Source organism: Penaeus monodon, chromosome 10, assembly GCF_015228065.2.
Source record: "Penaeus monodon isolate SGIC_2016 chromosome 10, NSTDA_Pmon_1, whole genome shotgun sequence".
Taxonomy (NCBI): domain Eukaryota; kingdom Metazoa; phylum Arthropoda; class Malacostraca; order Decapoda; family Penaeidae; genus Penaeus; species Penaeus monodon.
This window is the reverse complement of record NC_051395.1, coordinates 5579004-5591503: the sequence shown is the minus strand read 5'-3', so window position 1 is coordinate 5591503 and position 12500 is coordinate 5579004.

Here is a 12500-nt window from a genome sequence, read left to right as displayed (position 1 = left end):
AAACACATCTAGCAAAGAGGAAATTAAGTGATGCATCAGTCTAGGCTGGAGCGCCTTTGGCAGACACAGTAGCATATTAAGAGGCTCCTTGCCATTATGTTTGAAAAGAAAAATATTTAACCAATGCGTCCTAAAAGTTTTGACCTATGGATCAGAACATAGACTACAATCAAATTACTGGAGAGGAAACTAATAAGTGCCCAGAGAGGGATGGAGAGGTTGATGCTGGAAATTAGCCTAAGACCCCCAAATGGGGGTGACGTGGATCATGAACAGAAAAAATGAACATATTTTGGGAGCAAAAAAAAAAAAGCTATGGGGAGGGCATTATATATCAAAACAGACAGCAAAGAAAAAGAAGGAAAAAACTGGGTTAGATAAAAAAGACCAAGGCCAGCCAAAGAAAGATGGCCTAACGAAATAACGAAATTTGGGGGCCAAGACCCGGGAAAAAAAAAAACAGACAAAGTTGGAGGATAGGGAAGCCATGCCTCCATGGATTATCAGGGAGAGACCCATGCCCTCCATGGTTTACTCAGGGGAGACCCATGCCCTCCAGTTGGGGTTGACTCGGGGGGCCCTAGGGCCCCCCATGGATTGACTCAGGCTGAGATAATGACTATTATATATATATATTTAATGAAAAATATTATATATAAATTTTTTAATATAATTTATATATATTATTATATTATATACGTATCATATATTATATTATAATTTATATACGTATAAATATTTATTATAATATATATATATATATTATAATATATATTATATATTATATATATATATTTATTATAATATTTAATTAATTTATATAAAATAAAATATATATATTATAATATTTTTATATTAATATTTTATATATATATCATATTTATTATGTATACTATATATATATATTATATATTATATATAATATATATCATAATAAAATTTCTCTTTTAATACATATTAATATTATATATATATCCCTTCTAATTAATATTATTATATATATAGTATCCAAATCTTATATTCTATATATTTATTATAATATAAATATATTATATATAAATATATAAAAATATATATATATAAAATATATATCTCATATAATATAAAAATTTTCAAATATATTATATAATATTTTAATATATTATAAAAATTTTAAAAATATATCTTAAAATATATAAAATTTTTATTAATATTTTTATATATATATTTTAAAGAGTTTTTAAATATATACTATTTATTATAAAATTATATTCTAATATAAATATCAATATTATTTCTCTATATTATTTATTTCCGTATAAATATAAAACTTATATCTAATTATAATCTTTATAATATTCATATACTTATATATTATTTTTATATAATTCTATATTCTATATATATTATATAATATCTTATACTCCCTTATTATTTATTATATATATATACTTTAATATTTTATTTATTAAAATTTATAAATAAAATTATTATATTTATTATATAATTATAATATTTTATATCTTTTTTAAATATATTTATATATATAAAATATATTATTTTATCATATTATCTATATATATAAATCTATATATTTTATATATATTTTATATAATAAAATTTATTATTAATTATTTCGTCCTAATTATATATTTTTAATATTATATATACTATTTTTTAATATATATATTATATATTATTATATCATATATTATTAATATTATATTTAATGTTATTTTCCTTTTTTTACACCCCCTTATATATATATATAATATAAATTTATAATATATATATTAATAAAAATTTTTAAATATATATAAATAAAATTTTACTTACATATTCTTATATATTACTTTTTATATAATATATATTATATATATTATCTATATAAATATCTAATTATTTATATGATATATATAAGATATATATATATTATATTCTATTATATATTATATATTTATATTATCTTTATTTTTTATATATAAAAATATGTATTATATTTTTATTATAAACTTTTTTTTTTTATATTTTTTTATTATTATATTTTTTTTATTATAATATATAAATATAATGTAAATGTGGGGGGTTCTTCACGTGCAGGGTGATGTGGCATGGTGTGGTACCTGATAGTGTTTGCTTGCATCCCTCTCGCTTGCAGTTTCCACCCCTGGCTACCCCATGCAAAAAAGGGAGCGTTTCCCGCTAATCCCCCCTCCAGGCCCAACCCTCTCCATCTTAAGACTTTGCGTGCCCCTCGTGGCCACCCAGGTAACTGGGTACCTTGCGGTCCCAGGCTAAATCGGGGGGGACCCGGAGCAGCAGGGGGCCCCCAGGGGTACGAGTTATGGCCCCCCCGGGCGGGGGACACGCTCTGGCTTGTACCACTCCTGCCCCCTAGCCCCCCGGGGGGAAATGGGGCGGCTCGGGGGGGGTGGGCCTTGCCATCCTCCTCCCCCAAATGCCCCTTTGGGCAACTTTTGGGAAAAAAGGGAAAGCTGGGGGGGGGTTGTCCCCCCCACCCGCAAGAAAAGGCGGGCTGTGGGCCCCGCGGGGAGGGCAAATGTGGGGGTGCGGATTGGAGCGGAGTTCTCGCCCCGCCTCACCCGGGGCAGGCCCAAACCCCCATAAAACTTGTGGGGAAAGCCCTGGGGAACCCCACAGGGGGATAGGCGCCCCACAGCCTCCGACCCCCTTTATCTGGGGCTGGTTGGGGGGGGCGGAAGGTGGCGGACCCGGGAGTGCCCACCCGAGGTTTTAAACCTCAGGCGTCTTTCCGGTAGGCGTTTGGGAACATCCTCCTTGCGGCAGGATAGCTTACCTCTCTATGGGGGAATTAAAGACTGGGGTTGAGGGGGCTGCCCTCTCAGAGGTAGAAGACCTGGTACGGCAGTCAGTGTGGGGGGTTACACCTACTACTGGTCGGCCCAGCGATGGTCACCACCCCCAGGGTGTAGCCATACCTCTCCAGTCCCTTCAGCCTCGGTAGTCGAGGTGACACCGGTTATGAGCGTATCGGCATTGAGACTAAAGCATGCTTTTGGCTTCATGTCTCTTAGCTGTATACCTCCTACCGATGTACATAAACCATGTGAAAGGGCGTTCTACCCAAACTCCATCTGTGGCAACGATTGCCCCCCGGGCGAGACTTTCGCATTTTTTCGGGGCGACTTCAATGGGTATCCGGCTGTGCCGAGCTGGCTACAAAATTCTTCCCCCCAGGGCTCGGGAGCTGACCCCAGCAGCGAAATACCCCCTTCCCGGGACTTTGCTAGGCCCCCAGAAAATGAGGTCTCTGGCTCCTGGTACCAGCCCCCAACCGCATCGCGGGACTTGGGTACGCGATACGGTACAGGGCCAAGGAACGCCACTTCTTGTCAGCACGCGATGGAGGATCCTCCAGAACTGCGGGTTTCCCGGGGTGCTGAGTTCTGTGGCCCCCGCCAAAGGCTCTTGTGGCTCCCTGCGGGTCCACTTCAAAACTCCCCCGTCCCCCGGGGCCACCCTAAGGTGTTTCACTTGGACAGACTAGGGAGGAGGATGTGCCCGTGTGCCCGGCATCTCGCCGATTCTCAGAAACCAAAACCTGACGGATCCTTGCTCTGTGGGAGTCCTTCAAGCGCGTAACCTCAAGCAGCTCAGGATCCTTGGGCGTACCCCAAGGACAAGGCAAAAACCCATCCCCGGGAGATATAGAGGCCACTGAAGCTTCGCAAGGCTGGCTAAAGGGGAACATCTTGCGTCTTTCCATGGTGCGTAGGGCTCGGACACTGCTGAAAGGACAGGAACGTTCATCAGGAATCTTGCTGAGGGTCAAAGGCCATTTCTTGGAAATGCCCTTCGCCCTGCCTCCCAACCCCTGAAAAACTGAACCCTAACCCTCCTCACAGAGACTGCAGTCCGATCAGCGGGGAGGGTCATCTCAATCATTTTGGGGTTTCGGAAGTTGGGCTGGTATTTTGAACAGTTGTACCGTGGTCCTCCCAGTTGCTTGGTGAAAGCGATTCTCTGCCTGTCCCGGGACCCCCCTCAGCGGGGAACCTCCTCCCCTAACAGGGGTTAGGCTGGCGTTTTCCCAAAGTAAAGAGGGGAACCCTGCGGCAATGTGATACCCCTCTAACTGCAAAAGGCTGGGGGTGAACCTATGGCTCGGGGCCTGCTACAGTCCTGACTGCCATTTGGCAGTCTGGTACCATTCCCCCCCTGACCTGCTGGGGGCGGGGTTCCCTCTCTGGAAGGGGAAAAGGGGATCGTGGACGTAGCAACTACCGTGGCTTTAAAAACCTCCGCATACCAGGAAAAGGTTTTCCCTCCATTCTTCTAAAACGGATCCGAAACCCACTACTGAGGCCCGAACCGGAGATCTGGATTTACCCGGGCAATCCCAATAGCCCGTATACTACCTTCGAGTTTTGGGGAAACGCCGTCGTGAGTTTGGTCGTGGGTTGTTTGCAGCCTACATCGACCTCAAAAAGGGCGTTTGACTCGGTGCATCGGAATCGCTATGGGGATCCGGGCTCGGGGGAATTCGCACAGATTTTTGGCCTATAGCAACCCTTACGGGTACTAAAGTGCTGAAAGTTGGTGGGGGTATGTCGAACTTTTTCCCTTTAATTCGGGGTGAGGCAAGGCTGTGCCCTTTGCACCCACACTTTTAAACACTTGTTGGACTGGAAAAGGGGGCAGAGCTCTACCCAAAAGTAGTGGGGAGCACACTGGGAAATAAAAGGGCCCCCGGACCTTGACTTTGCCGCGATGTTCCCATCCTATCTGATCCTTGGAGTCACTTGTGGCGGCCTTGATGCTTTGCAATGGGGCAACCCCCTAGGCTTAAGGTCCCTGGACCAAGACAAATTCGGATTTTGGGGGGGCCCTTTTTGGGGGAAACCCCTTTCATCGATCCATCTTGCGGCGAGACGTTAAAGTCAAAAGTTTTACAACCTTGGTAGCGTAGTCCATATCCGGGGTTTCAGACCAGGAATCATTAAGGATTGGTTGGAAAAGGGGCCAAAAAAACAAACGTTTGGGGCTCCAGGAAAAACCCCTCTTTTTTCCCCTTTTTTTTTGTTTTTCCGGGGGAAAAAGGGGTTTTGCCTTTTCCCCTTTTTTCCTTTTCTCCCGGGATTGGGGACTTTCGGGCCCGGTTCCCCCGGGGGCCCGGGAAATTACCTTTTTATTCTTCCGGGACCCCTAAATTTTTCCCCCCCCTTTTCCCCCCCCGGGGGACCCGCCCCCCTTTTTCTCTCGAACAACCCTGGGGGGAGGGGTTTTGGGGGGCTGGGAAATTGGGTTGGGGGGGCCCCCCCCCCGGGGAAAAAGATTTCCGTGTCCTGCCTGGAGCTCCCTCGGGGATCCTCGTGGGGAACGAAGGTGGGGCGGCCCTGGCCCCCGTCGGCGTTTGCCCCTTTGAATTTATTAAAATATATATATATTTAAAAAAATTTTTTTATATATATTATAAAAAATTTTTATATATAATATATAATTTTAATAATAATTTTTTAAAAAAATATAAATTTTTATAATATATATAATTATATATATATATATATTATATATATATATATTATATATATATATATATATTATATATATATATAATATTATATTATATATATATAATTTTTATTTATATATATATAAAATATATATAATATATTATATATATATATATATAAATTTTTATATATAATTAAAATTATTAAAAATTTTATATAAATATAAAATTATATTTAAAATATATATATATATATTATATATATAAATTTTTTATATATTTTATATATTATATATTATTTTTTATATTTTTTATATTATATATATTTATTTTAAAAAATATATATATATATATAAATTTTTTTATATTATATATATATATATATATATTATATAATTTATATATTTATTATATATATATCATCATCATCAAGGGAACCCCCGGGGGGGGGGCCCCACCCCCCCTTCCCCCGCCCGGGCCCCCGGCCCCCGGGCCCCCCTCCATTTTTTCCCCCGGGGCCCCCAAACCAACCCTAGGACGTCCCCAGGTCTCCCACCCAGGGTTTTTCGCAGGAACCTTGGGGGGGGTTTTTGGGGGCAGCAGGGCCATAACCAGTTTGGGGACCGGATTTTCAATAAAAAGCCCCCCAGTCTCACGGGGTAACCCCGGGTTTGGGCCGTGGCCCGCCACTGTACCCCTTCCCCGGGGAAAGGCCAAAAAGCCAAGGCAAATCCCGGTTCGTTCCTGGGAAAAAGGGGAAAAGGTTAAAAAAACCCTTTGTTAATTTCCAAACCCCGCGGGTTATCCCTTTTTGCCCCTGCACCCCTTTCCCCCAAAAAAAGTGGTTTAAAATTTTTTAAAACCCCCCCCCTGGCAAACCCCCCCCCCCAAAGCCCAATTTTTTTGGGCCCAAAAAAGCCCCCCAGGGGGCCCCCCCAAACCAAGGCCCCAAATTAAAAACCCAATGGGGGGCAACCCCCAAATCCGGGCCCCTTTTTTCCCTTTTTCCCCGGGTTTTGGGAATTCCCAACCCCCTTTAAAGGGTTGGGGGGCAAAACCCCCCCTAAAAAGGGAAACCAAACCCCCCCCCTTTCCCTTTTAAATTGGGCTTTCTTAAGGCCCAATTCTTTTTTTGGGTTCCCCCGGTCCCAGGAACCCTTTAAACGTTTTAGGTGAGACGCAACCCCCACGCCAAATCCGAGGCGTTCCAGAAGCAGAACCATTTGGCGCCGGGGTTTGAGTCCGGTCGTCCCAGAGGGGGGACCTTTTGGGAAATTTAGGAACCCCGGTTGTGCAAACCCTTTTTTTAAGCCCCCCCCCCCCCCAGGGGGGGGCCCCCCCCCAAAAGGGGAAGGCCCCCAAAAGGGGCCGGGCTTTTGGGCCCCCCCCATTTCACCCCCCAAAACAAGGGGGGGCCTTCCCTTTTCCCCCGGTTGGAAAACCCCCTTTTTGGGGGGGTTCCCCCGATGGTGGGTCCCACAGGGACTGAGACACGCTTGCATCCAAGTAACTTTGGAGGATCCACCTGGTAAATTTTTAAAATCCCCAACGTTCAAACCCCCAAAGATCGAGGATCCGTCCATCCCTGATGGGCTGCAGTATCTGTGAGGAGGGGTTAGGGTTTTTTTCTCAGGGCTTGGTGGGAGGGCGAAGGTCATTTTCAAAAAATGGGCCCTTTGCCCCCTCAGCAAATTCCCTGAACTGTTCCTTTCCCTTCTCAGCAGGCCAGCCCCCCACCTGGAACCCCGACTTTTCCCTTTAGCCCCCCCCTTTCGACACCTTCAGTGGCCTCTATATCCGGGAGATGGTATTTGCCTTTCCTTGGGCGCGCCAAAGGATCCTGAGCTGCTTCGAGTGTTACGCCTTGAAAAGGGCTCCCCGGGCCCGGACCCGGGGGGCTGGTTTCTGAATCGTTAAAAGCCCTGGCGAACCCACGGGCACCTCCTCCTCCCTTGTTGTCCAAGAAACACCTAGGGGGCCACTGGGGGGCGGGGGGGTTTTTAAATGGACCCCGGGAGCCACAAACCCGGTCGGTGCCAAAAACTCACCCCAAACCCCTCGGGGGCCCCCCCCGGGAAAAGTGGGCGTCTCCTTGGCACTGTACCCTCCAAACCCCCCGATGCGAGTTTGGGCGCGGACCGGGGCCAGAATCCTCTTTCTGGGACCTAGCAAAGTCCCGGAGAAAGGGGGTATTCCGCTGCTGGGGTGCTCCCGGGCCCTGGGGGGCCCACAGACTCCGTAGCCACTCGGGAACCATACCGCATTGAATTTGCCCAGAAAAATGCGAATTCTCCCGGGGCAACGTCTGCCACAGATGCGAGTTTGGGAGAAGCCTCTTTTTACATCGGTTTTATGACATCGGTAGGAGGTAACAGCAATAAAAATGAAGCCAAAGCATTAGTCTCAATGCCAAATTCCCTCCCCGCCCCGGGCAAGGAGGAGGAAATAGGGGGGTGTGCCCCGCCGGAATGTAAACCCCCTCCGCTACCAGGGCTTCTACCTCGGGGGGCAGCCCCTCAACCCCTCGCTTCAAATTTCCCCCGGGTAGCAGAGGGAACCGCCCTCCTCCCCGGCCGGGGTTCAAGCGCCTACCCAAACCCGGGTTTAGCCCGGGGGCCTCCGGGTGCACGCCACCTCGCCGCCCCCCCCAACACCCCCATAAAGGGGTCGGGGCTGTGGGACCGCCTATCCCCTGTGGGGTTCCCGGGTTCCCCCCAAACTTCTGGTGGTTTTTCGCCCGCCGGGGGTTTCCACAAAACCCCCCCCCCCACCCCAATTTCCCCCCCCCCCCCCCCGCCCCCCCTTTTGGGGGGAAAACCCCCCCCCCATTTCCTTTTTTCCCAAAAGTTTGGGGGCATTTGGGGGAGGGGGATGGAAGGCCCCCCCCCCCCCCCGCCCCCCGGGGGGGGCAGGAGGGTCGGCCGGGGTAAACCCCCTTAAAACCCCGCCTTGGGGGCCCCGTCCCAATCCCCCAAAGCCGGCCCAGGTACCCAGGTTCCCGGGGGCCCCGAGGGGCATGGAAATTTTTTATGGAGGGGTACCGGGGGGCTTTCGGACTGCTCCCTTTTTACTGGGAGCCGGGGGGAAACTCAAGGAAACATAGCCTTACCCCACTGCTAAAAACCCCCATCATGCCGTGAACCCCCCCACAAAATATATTATATATAAATTTTTATATATATATATTATATATTATTTTATATATAAAATATATTATATACATATATATATAAAATTTTTAATATATATTAAAATAAATATATATATATTACATATAAATTTTATATATATTATTACATATATTATATTATATATATTAATATATTATATATATATAATTATTATATATATAATTTTATATAATGTTACGTATAAAATATTATATTAAATATATTTATATATATATATTTTTAATATTTTTATTTATGTTTATGTTGTATTATTTTGTATATTTTTTTAATAATATATCTTATATTTAATATATTTTTCTTTATATATTTTTTTATATATTTTAGTTACTTTTTTTTTTTTCTCTATTATCATATTTATTTATATATATATATATATCTCTTCCCTTCATATATATTATGTATACGTTAAAAATTTATATATATATTTTATTATAATATAATATATATTATTTTATATTTTTCTATAAAATTTTTGTTATATTATAATTTTCTATACCTAAATCTATTATATCTATATATAAATATATATATTTTTTTAAATTATATTTTTTATAATCTTTTATAAATTTTACTTTAATTATATTATATATATAAATAGTATACTAATTATAATATAATATATTTAAAATTTTCTATATTATTATATATATATTATTTTTTTTATATCTATATTTTAATATATATATATATTTATAATATTATTTTTTTAAGTTTTTATATTATAATTTTTCTATTTTTAAATATTAAGTATATATTATCTTATAATTATAATATAATTTAATTTTAAAATCTTCTCTATTTCTACCTATTTATAATTTTCTATATATATTATTATTTATTATTTATAAATTTATATTATATTATACTTATAATTATTTACTTTCTATCTTTTTATCTTTTCTCTATTTCTCTATCCTATTATATTTATCTTAATTTTTAATATCTTTTCCTATTTTCATTTTATTATATATATTTATTATATTATATCCCTCATTTTAAACTCTTCTATTCTATATTTATTTCCTCTCTACTTATTCTTAAAATCTTATATATTTTTTACTTATATTCATCTATATCTATATTTTTTTATTCTAATATATCTACAAATTTTATTTCTCTTATTATTAATTTTCTCTACTATATCTCCTTTTTCTTTATTTTTTTACCCATAATTTCATTACAAAAGTTTTGTTTTTAAAATACCTTTTTTAAAACTTTTTTTTTTTAAACCTCTAAATTTTATTCTCTTTTTTTTCTTTCCCCTTTTTTAAAAACTTTTTTTTATCTTTTTTTTATTATCCTTTTTTTTTTTTATTTTTCTCTTTTTTTTTTTTTATTTCTTTTTTTCTTTTTTTTCTTTTTCTTCCCTTTCTTAAAATTTTTTTGCCCCTTTTTTTCATATTTCTTTGTTTCGTTTTAATTTTTTTATTATATAATATATTAAAATTTATTTTTTTTTGTTCTTATCAAAATTTATATAATATGTTCATTATCATCAGCCTGAGTCATCCACTGGAGGGCATAGGTCTCTCCCTGAGTCAATCCACTGGAGGGCATAGGTCTCTCCCTGAGTCAATCCACTGGAGGGCATAGGTCTCTCCCTATCTTCTCCAACTTTGTCTGTCTTTTTTGTTTCCAGTCTTGGCCCCCAAATTTCGTTATTTCGTTAGGCCATCTTGTCGTTGGCCTGGGCCTTGGACTCTTTGTTATCTATAACCCAGTTTGTTCCTTTCTTTGTTCTTCTGCTGTCCTGTCTCTGATATATATATGACCTACCCATAGCTTTTTTTTTTTATGCTCCCAAATATATGTTCCACTTTTGTCTGTTCACTGATCCACGTCACCCTCATTTGGTGTCTTAGGCTAATTTCCAGCATCAACCTCTCCATCCCTCTCTGGGCACTTATTAGTTTCCTCTCCAGTAATTTGATTGTAGTCTATGTTCTGATCCATAGGTCAAAACTTTTAGGACGCATTGGTTAAATATTTTTCTTTTCAAACATAATGGAAAGGAGCCTCTTAATATGCTACTGTGTCTGCCAAAGGCGCTCCAGCCTAGACTGATGCATCACTTAATTTCCTCTTTGCTAGATGTGTTTGTCTGTAGTTGTCCTATGTGTATATACTTGTCCAATACCTCTTACACTTTACCTTGTACATGTAGCTGTTCGAATTGAACTCTACTGTTGAACATGATCTTGGTCTTTTTCATGTTCATCCTAAGTCCAATTTTCAGACTTTATCTATTTAGATCTTTTATTATTTTGCTGCATTTCATTTGCAGTTCACTAAAGAGAACAATATCTCTGTAAAACTTAGATTGTTTAGGTATTCGTCTCCTATTTCGATACCTTTCCATTCCATTCTAGCTTCTTGAATATTTCCTCAGACAAGCTGTTAACAGTTTTGGTGAGATGGTATCACCCTGTCTAGCACCTTTTAATTGGTATTTTTTCCCGGTTTCCATGTGGAACTTTATGTTGTTAGTCTTGGGATTCCTATATTCGTTTATTTTTTCTCTTATTTGGGTGAGCGTGTGGATGTGGTCTGTTGTTGAGAATCCAATGCGAAACCTGCTTGTTCCCCAGGCTGGTTAGAATCCAGACTGTCAAGATGCGAGTTGTGATGACTTTTTTTGAACAGTTTCTAAGTAAATGAAAGGAGGTTTATTGGTCGATAGTTTTTTAGATCCCTTTTTGTCCCCCTTTTTATGTATCAAATCGAGCCTCTACAAAATTGATTATCATTTGTCCCTCTTATTTCCCACTACCTATTTTATGATTCCCCCTTACGGTTTCTCCTTCTGTCTTTTACCTATTTTGCCCTTAAAACCTCCCATTTTTTTTTGTGAAATGGTTTTTACTCTTGCTAAATGAACATCATAGAAGCTCTCTATTTATTCATCACTGTGACTGCAGGTTGGAGCATAGACTTGAACAATCTTTAAATTGTACCTATTGTTTAGTTTATTGTCACTGGAGCCACACTTTCGCTTATCTATAGAATTTCCCTGATAGTCTTTTCTAAATGTTTGTGAACTAAGAATTCTACCCCTAATTCCTGCTTGCTACCCTGGGGTTTTTCCTCTCCAATAGAGCATGTGTCCATCATTTAGTATCTGCTGTTTTAAATGAACAAGATCAATAGTTTTGAACTGTGGTGTTGCAGATGAGTACTGCGTATTAATTGGACAGGGAAAAAACGAATGATGAAATGCTGAGAAAATAAATTGTTGGACATTTTGAACAAAAGGAAACTAAAGTTTATTGGTCATGTGATGAGAAGTGAAAATATTGAGAAAAACTTGCAGACAGGGATGGTGATAGGAAACAGAGGAAGAGGCAAACCGAAGACAAGACTGAGCGACAATATCAAAGATATTTGCGGGCTGACGATGGTACAAGTGGAAAGAAAACGCAAAATCGAGTTGAGTGGCGGGGGTTGGTAGAGAGGGCCCGGCTGCTCAAAAATGAGCATACCTTATTGATGTGATGATCTTCGCCTAGTCTTCAACCTCACAGAGTTCTACAATATCCTATTTAATGAAAGGAGTTCCTCAAATAATGCTAGTAAGTCGGATTCATACTCATTGCCCTTACATTATGTGTGCAAAGGTTCATCAACGTGGGGCGGCCTGTTGTTTTAAATGGGGGTTCTTAGCACCCTCTGCTCCGGAACGAAACCTGAGTGCCGCTGTAACCAGGAGCTCGCGTGTGTTGTGTGTTGTGTGTGTGTGTTGTGTGTGTGTGTGTTGTGTGTGTGTGTGTTTGTGTGTGTGTTTTGTGTGTGTACATATGTGTAATATATGTTATATATGTATATATTATATATATATA